The sequence below is a fragment of the Mus musculus genome, chromosome 3, assembly GCF_000001635.26.
Source record: "Mus musculus strain C57BL/6J chromosome 3, GRCm38.p6 C57BL/6J".
In the NCBI taxonomy this organism is placed as follows: Eukaryota; Metazoa; Chordata; class Mammalia; order Rodentia; family Muridae; genus Mus; species Mus musculus.
In genome coordinates, this window is record NC_000069.6 from 69,047,787 (window position 1) to 69,059,547 (window position 11,761).

The following is an 11,761-nucleotide window of genomic DNA, read 5'->3' on the forward strand; positions in this document are numbered from 1 at the left end:
CAAGCCCCAGCAGAGGCATACTGAGCAGGGGCACTCCTGAGTGCTGAGGTGACTGTACACCATGAGCTCACAGCCACCAAGCTGTGCAATGTGTGGGTGTGAGGCTCCTAGGGATATACTACCTGGGAAGAATTCCAGAGTCTCCAAATAGCCACGAAATATTCCCTGAAGTTCTGTCTTAAGCATCAGCTGGGTAAAGAGAACACTCACTGGGCTTCCACAGCGCTGATGAGCTGCAAGCCCTCTGACTTCACTCCTCTCAGCTTCTACAGCAACACAGAAGGACGGGACTCACAGTTAAGAAACACAGTGCACTGGCTTTGTTGTGTCTAAGGGACACAATATCACAGCAGAGTTCCTGGACCTCTGGCTCTTACAATCTTTGTGCCCTGTCTTCAACAATTTCCCCTAAGCTTTAGTAACTGACCCATACTGCAAATGTATCATTTGGGAGGGGGAATCTCACAGTTACTTAGTCAGTTGTGGATAGCTGTAATGGTCTCCATCTTTTGCAAAAGATTTTTTTGATAAGCGACGATGACAAGAGCTACATTTATACGTGGGGATGAGGATAGATATTTAGAGAACAGTTAGAAATTATATTTGTTTAGGAAAATGGAAGGAGATTCTCCTCTGGGGTCTATGACCTCTCTCCAGTCACAGCTTGGCTAGGTTTCCAGTACTAGGCATACATTTCTCTCCTGTCAAATGGGCCGTAGGGCTAATTAGATAACTGCTGGTTGTGCCCAACATAAAGGTGCCACTGTTGTGAATGTCTTGTGAATGTCTTGCCAGTTCAGTCATTCTTGTGGTCTATAGGCTTTACAGGTAGGTGGGACCACCAATTGTCCCTCTCCCTCGGTAGCTTGCATAACATCTTCTGATACCGTAAGAGCCAGTCCTCAGGAAGGAGTTTCCAGGTCAGTACCAGCTCTTTCTCCAAGTCCTGTGTCCTAAGTGTGTGGTGTGTTCACCAAATAGAACCTTACCTTCAAATTCCGAGAGGCCTCCAAGGGCAGCCGTGTGGCCTTATATTGTTTTGTGGGTCTCATGAACTCCCTTGACTAACAGCTCAAGAGGAGGTTCTTTGGGCCTGGTACTTGGGTTTTTGTTAGATAGTCTATGGCTCACGGCATAAAGTAATTTAAACTATATACCTACACACACACACACACACACAGAGTATGTAATTTTAGAGAAACCTAAAATATTACTCCTTATGTCTTTTTCAGATATCCTTAGTATTCTGCAGCCCTCCTCCTCCCTCTTTTACTATGTAGGTTTTAAGGGCCAGTTGAAGAACAAAATCAACGTGCTATATAATTGTTACGCTCTTGTTCAAATTATCAGTTACTGTGTTGAAAACAAGTCACGGTCTCAGCCACCTGCCAGTGAACAATTGGAGGCCTATTACCCTTAAACAAAAGATATTTGTTACAGCCAGACAATGTTGGCAGGGATGGGTCCCATCTTGTGATGCCTTCATCACCACACTACCATTCTTTCTTCCTCCCCGCCCCCTCCCCTCTCTCTCTCTCTCTCTCTCTCTCTCTCTCTCTCTCTCTCTCTCTCTCTCTCTCTCTCTCGGAGTAAAGCACAGCCTATTCGCTTTTCCATATGAAGCAGTTCAGCATTTCTTGAGTCAGCTCCTAACGCTCTTTTCCATATGAAGCAGTTCAGCATTTCTTGAGTCAGCTCCTAACGCCCTGACTCACATGAGCAAGCAGTGTTCACTAAAACAAGTGCAGCCCCTTCTTTAATGACTCCGGTGTGATAGAGACACTAGGCTTTCCAATCAGCCACCATGCTTAACAGTAACAAAAACAAAAACAGACGGTGGCCTTGGCCATGTGCATATGTTTATCAACATAACTCTCCTTTTCAGTAAACTATGTATCTGTCAGAGTTTTGACACTCCCATGAACGGCACAAGTACTCGGCTGCAGCTTTGATTCCCGAGTCCCTGGAGCCTCACAGTCACTCTCAGCCTCGGAATTCTGATGTTCAACCCAGCTAGAGACGGAGCAAAAACAATACCAACTTAAAGGCAAGCCTGTTGGCGATGATCTGATGACGTTTCTAGCAGTACAACAGTCTGAACCTCATGAACTGCGGTGCTTTCTACCATTTAAACTGTGCAGATGATGGATGTTCCGCTATGGAAGAAAGCAGTTGCAAGGTTTTCTATAACTCGTGATCACAGGCTACGTGGAACAACATAATTTTCCAATAGGAAGGTGTTTGCCGTGGAGGTGTGGGGGATAACTTGCTGAACATATTCCCAACTCTGATTAGAAGATCCCAGAATAGGGTTAGCCAGATGGCTTTTTAGTGGATCAGTGTGGTGCTGTTAAACCTGATGCCCTGAGTTTGATCCCTGGAATCCACCCGGTACAAAGAGAGAACCAACTCCCAAAGGTAGCACTCTGACACGTGCTCCTGACATGCCTCTCTAACAAGTTTTTAGAAACGTAAGTCCCAGAATAGTTTTAGATTTCTCAAATGTTACTATAACTTTTCACATTATTTACCAGCACATTTTAATAGTTTCTAAGCATTCTAAATCGAGCATGTACAAGCTGCAATGATAAGGTAAGCGAGGGTTAGCTTTGTGTCATCCCTCTAAGTTGTAACTTATCTAAAGATCCAGCCATTAGTACCTCTTAAATCATTTGAACTCTTTGGGGATTATGGTTAGAGTTAGTCCTTGGATCAGACCTCCAGATAAAAATAAAGGAAATACAAAGTCATTAACTTCATGGCTATATTTATAAATATAAGACAAAAAAAGCAAAGACTGGAGAGATGGTTTAGAGGCAAAGAGCACCATTTGCTCTTACAGAGGACCAAGAGTCAGTTCCCAGAACACACTAGACGGCTCATGAGAATCTGAAACCCCTCTTCGAATTTTCAATATGCACATAAATCACACACATTAAATAAATAATAACAGATTATAAGATTAGAGATTATAGGGAGAAGCCAAGTCTACTCGACATTAAAACATTAAAAAGTCTCTAGACAATTGGTTCCTTGTACGAGAATCAACCATTGAAATAAAACAGAGCACATTTAGCAATCTCCAGGCTGTGACTATTTTTTGTAAATTAAGTGTATTCGAACATCCACACATTTACTAACCGTGGCAACATTTGTTCTTTAACAGCAGATGTGGCATATGAGTCTCCCACTGAGCTACATGCCCACTGGCAAACGTTCTTAAGTAATAGAGTAAATATTTAGGCTTGCAACCATATAGTCTCTGGTACAGAGTGATTTTCAGGATATAAAAAAGTAAAGAGAAAAAGAGGGTCCATAGTATGTTCTTTCAAAGAAGAAAGAAGTGGTTGTCCTATGCAACTGTTAATGTGTACAAAAAGAAACAGGAACAATCAGACGCGCGCGCACGTGTGTGTGTGTGTGTGTGTGTGTGTGTGTGTGTGTGTGTGTGGTGTGTGTGTGTGTGTGTGTGTGTGTGTGTGTGTGTGTGTGTGTATACATGAGACATTGTATAGCTCAGAGATAATGAGGCAAATGAACAGAACCGATGTGGATACTGCATGGCAACTTTGAATAGTTTGACTTGAAAGCCCTGGGACTAAAGGTTGGCTTTGGTGGAGCTGAATTTGGCTACGCTAACTGAAGCTGGACCTACCTGTACAGCATGAATAACTTTGAATGCTACTCCGTGTCCTGCTCTTTGCTAGCAGTCCGCCCTACCGTAGCAATGGGGTCCACCCGTGGGCATGCAGGGAAGCCGTCACGTGACGGCTAAACGTCAGCTGTCAGCTTGGCAGGACCTAGAATCACCTGGGAAGACAGTCTCAATGAGGGACTGTCTAGATTCGGTTGGACTGTGGGCATGCCTGGGAGGGATTTTCTTAATTAGGTTAATTGAGGTGGGAAGAGCAACCCTAAGTGTGGGCGGCAGCATTCCCTGGGCTGCGCCCTGGCCTGGATGAAAAGGACAGAACAGCGGAGCCTGCGTTCCTCATTCTTTGCTTGCAATGTGATCAGATCCTCCTTAAGTTCCTGGTGCCCTCCGCTTCCCACCACGATGCTCAACACCCTTGAACTATGAAATGAGCCCTTTCTTCCCTAAGTTGCTTCGTGTTAGGATATTATCCCAGCAACAACTGGAAAAGACATCACGCCAACCGAAGTCTGTCCGCCCACACAGGCGAATTCAGCGCAAGCTTGTGCTGGAAGCTTGTTAAAATAAACGTGTTACAAGACAGGTTAGTTTGGTTCAATCTCAAATTCACACTAGCAAGGTTATGGTCTCTGTTCGTTATCAGCACAGTAAAGTTAAACTTTATTTCCTGTTTCAGCTTTACATTTTTTTAATTTAATTTCTATTTAGTGGGGGAAGGGCAACACGGGCCATAGCACATACGTGGAGGCCAGAGGGCTACTAGTGTGAGTGGCTTCTCCTCTCCCACCAAGTGGTACTTGGGGATTAACCTCAGGTTATCAGGCTTGGCAACACGGGTGCTTACCTGCTGAGCCATCACATCTGCCCTCTGTTTTCATTTTTAATAGAGTCATGATAATCTTCTTCCCTTTACAAGGAAAAAGTTCTATAGACTCTGAAGCAATTGAAACTAAAATGTAAAATAAAATAAATATAAAATAAAATATGTCTTCTAAATTTTTTTTTATTTAAAAAAGTAAGGACTAGACCTGGGTATATTGCCATCATCTTTTAAGTCTAGCACCTGGGAGGCAGAGGCAAGTGGATCTCTGAGTTCAAGGACAGCTTGGCCAACAAAATGAGTTCCAGGATAGCCAGATCTATGGAGACAGACCCTGGCTTAAGAAGAAGAAAAAAAAAGAAGGAAGGAAGGAAGGAAGGAAGGAAGGAAGGAAGGAAGGAAGGAAAGAGAGCATGCATGCACACAAGACACACACACACAGAGAGAGAGAGAGAGAGAGAGAGAGAGAGAGAGAGAGAGAGAGAAACTTTTTCTTTTCAGAGAAAGCCATCAGTATAGAAAGGAGGGACATTTGTAATAGACTTAATTCTTTGAGGCAAGCACTCTTCACAGTGAGATGCCCAGGATGGTGAACTGAACCAAGGAGTTCAGGGCTGGCCCAGACAACAAGACTTTGCCCTAAACGGGGAGCACAACAAGATAATTCGGTAGGTAAAGATCCTTGCTAGCCGGGCGGTGTGGCGCATGCCTTTAATCCCAGCACTCGGGAGGCAGAGATTTCTGAGAGGCAGTGGATTTCTGAGTTCGAGGCCAGCCTGGTCTACAGAGTGAGTTCCAGGACAGTCAGGGCTACACAGAGAAACCCTGTCTCAAAAAACAAACAGATCCTTGCTGCCAGGCCTGATGAGCTTAGTCTCATCCTTGGAATCCACATGGTAGGAGGAGAGAAGGGACTCCTGAAAGTTGTTTTCTGCTCTCCACACACGAGTCATGGCCTGCAAGCATCTATCTATATTCTCAGTCATGAAACAAGGAAATGCAGAAAATCATGTTTAAAAGACAAGTGTTTTTTGGGGGGGTGGGGTGACCCAGTGATGCACCTAGAAATTGCCTTTATCTGCAACCTTTGGAAACCAAGGGGAATGTGTCAGTACACTAGAGCATCCCTGGGGGAAGTCGGCAGACACTAGGAGGCTTGTCACCCTAGACTCAGCGGCTCATGCTCTCCACGCACCTAGTTACAGTCCGTGAAAGCTTTCCCTCCTTAAACGGAGAGTTCTGTCTTAGAGTATAACCCTTAGGCCACACCACATCTTGCTCACTGAAGACTGCTGGGAACATTTTCTTCTCTAGAGCCTTTATTATTCCTTGTTTTGTTTTTAGGGTTCTTTTGGGGGTGGGGTTGATTGTTTGTTGGTGTTTTTTTTTTTTTTGTTTTTTGTTTTGCCCATGACAGGGTTTCTCTGTGTGGCCCTGGCTGTCCTGGAACTCACTCTGTAGACCAGGCTTGCCTTGAACTCACAGAAATCCGCCTGCCTCTGCCTCCTGAGTGCTGGGATTAAAGGCCTTCACCACCACCACCACCTGGCTTACTCCTTGGATTTTAAAATGCAACTCCTTTGTTTTTACGTTTTTGGAAAAGAGTCCCACTGTGTAACCCAGTAGGCCTCAAACTTATAATCCTCCTGGCTTCCTCTCCTTGATGCTAGGCATGTACCGCTAACTGGCTGAAATTCTTGTAATGACCTTCATCCAAACGGTCCCCTAAGAGTTCTGAAAATTCCCATAAGTTTCCGGTCTCATTTGTGGCATGGGTGACATCTGTCCCACCTATCTGCCATCCCAGAAGCCAGGACTCTATAAAGAATCCCTTCACCCAAACATACCCCATTTCAAACCTTTACCAACGCTGGAGGATTGTATCACCACCCTCCCGTGTTCCTGCTGCTTTCCTCTGTGCCTCTGTACCTCCCCTTTCTGTAATACCAAATTCTTCCCATTGGTTGCTCAGGTAACAAACTCCATCCATTTTGTAAGCAGAGAGTTCTCAAATTTTAGTCTTGAAACTTGCTGCAGCTGCTCCAACCAGACATGTGCACAAACTCTTGGGTAGTACCCAGACCTAGTGATTCAGGAGCTCTGGGGGGTGGTGGGCAGTGGCATGCTTTCATGGCGCAGCAGGAAGATTCTGATGTGTACTAAGATTCAAAGCCTTCTGCACTAATGCCCAGGCTTAAACTCTATCCCAGGGCTGTCAAGATGGCTCAACAGGTAAAGGCGATGGTTGTCTTCAAGCATCATGACCTGGGTTTGATTCACAGGGGCCGCGTGGTAGAGAACGAGAACTCATTCTCACAGTGATGTGAGGCCCAGCTGATTGTGTTCTGACCAGCCAGGTGCACACACCACCTCACATGTACACCATACACATACAAAAATAAACAAGTTCAATTTTAAAATTTTACCCATGTTTGCTCTTCTTACAAAAGAGCCTTCCAAAGAGAAATGTTAGCAACACACACTAATCGAGTATGTTTATGGCTTTTTTCCCTTTATTCATTGGCATCTTGCTTTTCTGTTCTTTTTCTCCTATCAAACACCTTCCCTTCCTTGCTGTGAAGTACAGAGGTGGAGCCAGCACCTAAACATCCTCTTGGTCACACCCTGATCTACTGAGCTGCCAAACCACTCTGAGCAGCCTGGGTGGGCCCAGCCTGTGGGGACCTGATAAGTGAGGCTGTGACAGTTAGGTGTGTACATGTGCCAGCATGTAAGGACAGCATGGGTGCTGTTAACCAGCCAATCCCAGACGCTAAGATGACAAGTTGAAATGCAGCCATTCCCACTACATCCATAGACTTTGACTTGTCTTTGAGGAGAAGGGGAGAACCAGGAACAGCAGTGTCTTCAACCCAACTCCCACTGTGAAAGCTAGCAGCTTCCAGTCAGCAACCTTAGAGGTTATCAGCTATGTTGAAATCTCGACTCAGAGCTGCAGTTCAGACCTCTCTTTTTCACTCCAGAGCCACAAGGGAACCGCCCTGTGAACAACACATCATCACGGATGTCTCCAGGTCCCAACTCACGGTTTCCCCCACCAACTAGCTCTTCACCTATGGTCTCCATCACCATAGGAGCGAGCCACACCATTACCCTTCATCATTTCACTCCAAAAACAGAGGTCTCTCGAGTCTACTCCCTCTTCACTAGACAGAACTGGCAAGCCACAAGAGGCTGTCCTCTTGACAGGACCTGCTTGGAATTCCTATCTGGAGTTCTCACCTGGAGTTCTGCTTCCCTCCAAGACAGTGTTCGCCTCTGTTTCTCATTATAGCACATCCAGAAAGTAGAAACTTTTGCACCTCAAATAGCCACTTGATGGTCCTGGAGGAGGCCACCATGTTCAGCCTATGTATGACCCTAGAAGCTATCTTGGCTTGAAGATACAAGTCCTCTCCCCCTTGCCCTCCCGGCACCAGAGCTGTGGATTAAACTCATGACCTTGTGCAAATTAGGCAAGCTCTCTACCACTATATCCTCCTAGCCCCCTGAGCAGTTTTCCTGAAGTATAAAACATGCCAGGTCTCTATCTTGCTCAGAACCTTTTTCTGGCTCTCGACCAGTTTAAACGTACCTTCAAGACCTAACCCCACAGCCCTCTCTAGTCTCCTAACTCTTTCTTGTCTTCTCCTCCCATCATTTCTCCATGTTCTAACCACACCACAAAGGCATGGTCTGTGGAGGTCTGTAAGCTCTTCCTACAAGCCACCCCCCCTCTTCTCCCTGCACTTACCGATGTCTCACCAGAGCTTTGCTGAGAATAGAACTGTGCCCAAATCGTGCCCACACACAGTGAGACCCCAGATGGCCTTTGAAGAATGTCCAAGAGACTCCATCAGCTTTGGTAGTAGCATTCGGCAGCAGAGAGAATGGACTGGCCCTCTGCTCTGCCCTACCTTGCTCTGTACTCTTCTTTCTGGGCCTCTGTTTTTTCTCATACACCAAAGGGGAGCATCAGTCTCTGAATGTCCTCCAGGTCCAAGGACTTGCTCTTGCCAGGCTCTGTGGAACCTGGAAGTGCTTCAAATGTGTGAAGATTGCTGCATGTCTGTATCAGCACACACGGAAGCAGCTAAATGTCTGTCATCTTTTCATTACTTAAAAAAAAAAATCTTCATTTGGAGACTGAAGAATCTCCCCACCCCATTTCTGGCATGAAAGGTCAGGGCCATTGCTGTGGAGAAACCAGGGTTTGAGTCCCTGTGCCTCCCTTCTTCCTGCCTTCATTCCATGTCCTCCCCACCCTTAGATTCATTAGATTCAAGAAAAGAACAGATACACTGTTTAATCTCAAGGCTAGGAAACAAGGCCCCAAGGTGCTGGAAAGGTGAGCCCAGGAGGCCTGACAGGCAAGCTCTTAAATCCATCTTTTCAAGATTGCACTACTCTTCCCAGACTGTAGTCACCAAGCAAAAGGCTTTAGTCACCGTGGGGGAAATGGGTTATGTGAATGCTGCTCTTTATGTTGCATAGTGACTCCAAATGAAAGCGATGCTAATAAAGGATCCAATCCAAGAAGAAAGAGAGGGGACAATTTTCCCACTGAAAAGAGCTTAAGAAAACTTAGTCAGTGTTGCACACTTTTCATCCTGAAATTCTACTGCTGTGTTGAAGATTAAAACAAAGCCTCAAAACAAAATGATTGCTCCAATTAAGGCTCTTGTCAGGAAGAGGGTTTGGTAGTTCAAAGTCCTGCTACTAACTGATGGTCATATTAATGTTAGCCATCAGCTGCTGACCTATTAAGATGTTGTATACATTGTAGGCAAAGTAAAGCCTATGGTATCTTAATGCTTTCTGTGTATCCATTTGTTCTTCAGTTTGAGGGAAGTGATCTTAAAAGCAAGTGCGCGCACACACACACACATTATTATTATTATTTTAATTTCATGGAACCCATTTTTGTTTTGTTTTGTTCTGCTTTTTTGACACATGGTATTTCTATGTAGCCTTGGCTGGCCTGTAATTCACTGTGTAGTCCAGCCTGGCCTTGAACTAAGATCCATTGACTGCTGTCTCCCAAGTGCTGGGTGTGTCCCATAATGCTTGGCTTGTTTTATTATTTTAAAGTGTGTGTGTGTGTGTGTGTGTGTGTGTGTGTGTGCGCGCGCGCAGGTTACAGATGCCTATGGAGGCCAGAGGTATCCGATCCCTACAACTGAAGGGACAGGCAATTGTAAGCCAGTAGCTATTACTGCTGGGTACTGAACTTGGTCCTTTGAAAAGCAATTAAGAGCTCTCAACTGCTGAGCCATCTCTCTAGTTCCAAGTGATGTATTCCTTCTTTCTCTCTTTCTTCCTTTCTTTCTCCTTTTCTTTTCCTTTCTTTTTCCTTTTCCCTTCCCTTCTTCCCTTTCCCTTTTCCCTTCTTTTTCCCTTTCCCCTTCCCTCTTTCCCCTTCCCCTCTTTGTTTCCCTCTTTGTTTCCCTCTTTTCCCCTTCCCCTTCCTTACCCTCCCTTCCCTTCCCTTCCCTTCCTCCCCCCTCCTCTTCTTTCTTTCTTTGTTTTTGTTCTTCAAAACGAAGTTCTCAGTGTGACAGTCTGGATGTCCTGGAACTCACTTTAAGGACCAGGTTGGCCTTGAAATCACAGAGTACCACCTGCCTCTGCCTCCGGAGTGCTGGGATTAAATGTGTGTATCGGTCTCGCTTGCCTCTTACTGCTACATTCACAGTCTTCCTAACATACCCAGTGGAACTATGGGCAGGGCCTAGACTTCATTGCTTGGGAGACACAGGATCAGAAGAAAAGGAACTGGAAGAAAGGAGGAAATGGAGATGGGAAAAAGAGGAAGAGATGGAAGAAGAGGAGGAGGAGGAGGAAGAAGAACAGAAGGAGAAAGAGGAGGGAGAGGAAGAGGAAGAGGAAGAGGAGGAGGTGGAAGAGGACAACGGAGGAACGGGTGAGTAGGAAGAAAAGGGAAAGCTGGGTAACCTGAGAGGGAACAGGGAATGTTCTTGATGATGAGAGGCAGATGACAGAACATGACAGCACTTCCTAGCTGGGGACTGACCTGGCAAGGACTCACCAAGACAGGAGGCTGAGATAGCCCCTTAGAACTAAGCCAAGAGACGGCCTTCCTTGGTCAGTGCGGTGTCTAGGATAGAAGGCTTTCCACGAAGGGTCACTTCAACTTTGAGCCCCATCTAGGTCTAATGAGCAACATCTTTCAGTGGACAGTAACTGTCTTGAGAGGTGACACTGAGAGCCAGGGAGGTGCAGAGGCAGTGACAGCTCTTCACTGATTACTGCTGTCTTGCTATATAGGGGCAGCCACATTCTGCGAACAGCCAAAGCGCAGAGACGGCTAGACTAGAAACGTGGGAGAAAAGTGTGTGCTTTTACAGTCTTTTCAGGACTGGGGGCTAGGCTGATGGCTGTTAGGAACACCGTCTGTTCTTCTGACATTCCATGAAATGTAATTGTGATTGAGATATTTTGCACCTTTGCCAACCCATTCTCCCTTTCCTAGGAAGCCAGGCAGGCCGTATGTTGTAATGATTCTGGGGGTTTGCTACAGCCCCTTTACTACCTTTAAATATCTATTAGGATTCCTACCCCAAATCAGATCATTTAGTTCCCAAATAAAGGACGCAGAGACCTTTAGATTTAGGATAAGCGTTGGAGCATTAGAGCTGGGCAGATATCAACCCTCTATGCTATTCTGCTTCCCTGTGGTGACCCCTGAGATACAACTTGCCATGCTCCACCTAGGCCACTGCTACTCTATCAGCCATGTGCTCACAGTCTACCTACCCCATGGCAACCTTCCCTCCTTCTCTCTGGCTCTCTCCTCATGGTCTTTGACTTAGACCCCAAGCCTGGGAACCTTTGCCACCCTCTTCTCTTCTTCCCAGCCCAGGCTGTAGACATCTTTTTCTTTTTCTTAATTTATTTATGAGTGCACTGTAGCTGTCCTCAGACAAACCCGAAGAGGGCATCAAATCCCATTACAGATGGTTGTGAGCCACCATGTGGTTGCTGGGAAATGAACTCAGGATCTCTGGAAGAGCAGTCAGTGCTCTTAACCACTGAGCCATCTCTCCAGGCCCCTGTAGACATCTTTTTTTTAATCAACCAGAGATAACTTGGTGGGCAAGGTTTACATAGCATCATTTGATGTACATGAGGGTCTCCTGGTTAGGGAAACCAGATCTTAGGGGCCAAGTATTTAGTATTTGAAAACGTAGCTGCACCAGACCAACCCCCTACTGTCATACTCTTAGGAAATAAGTAACAACACACTGAATATATAGTTAAGACTC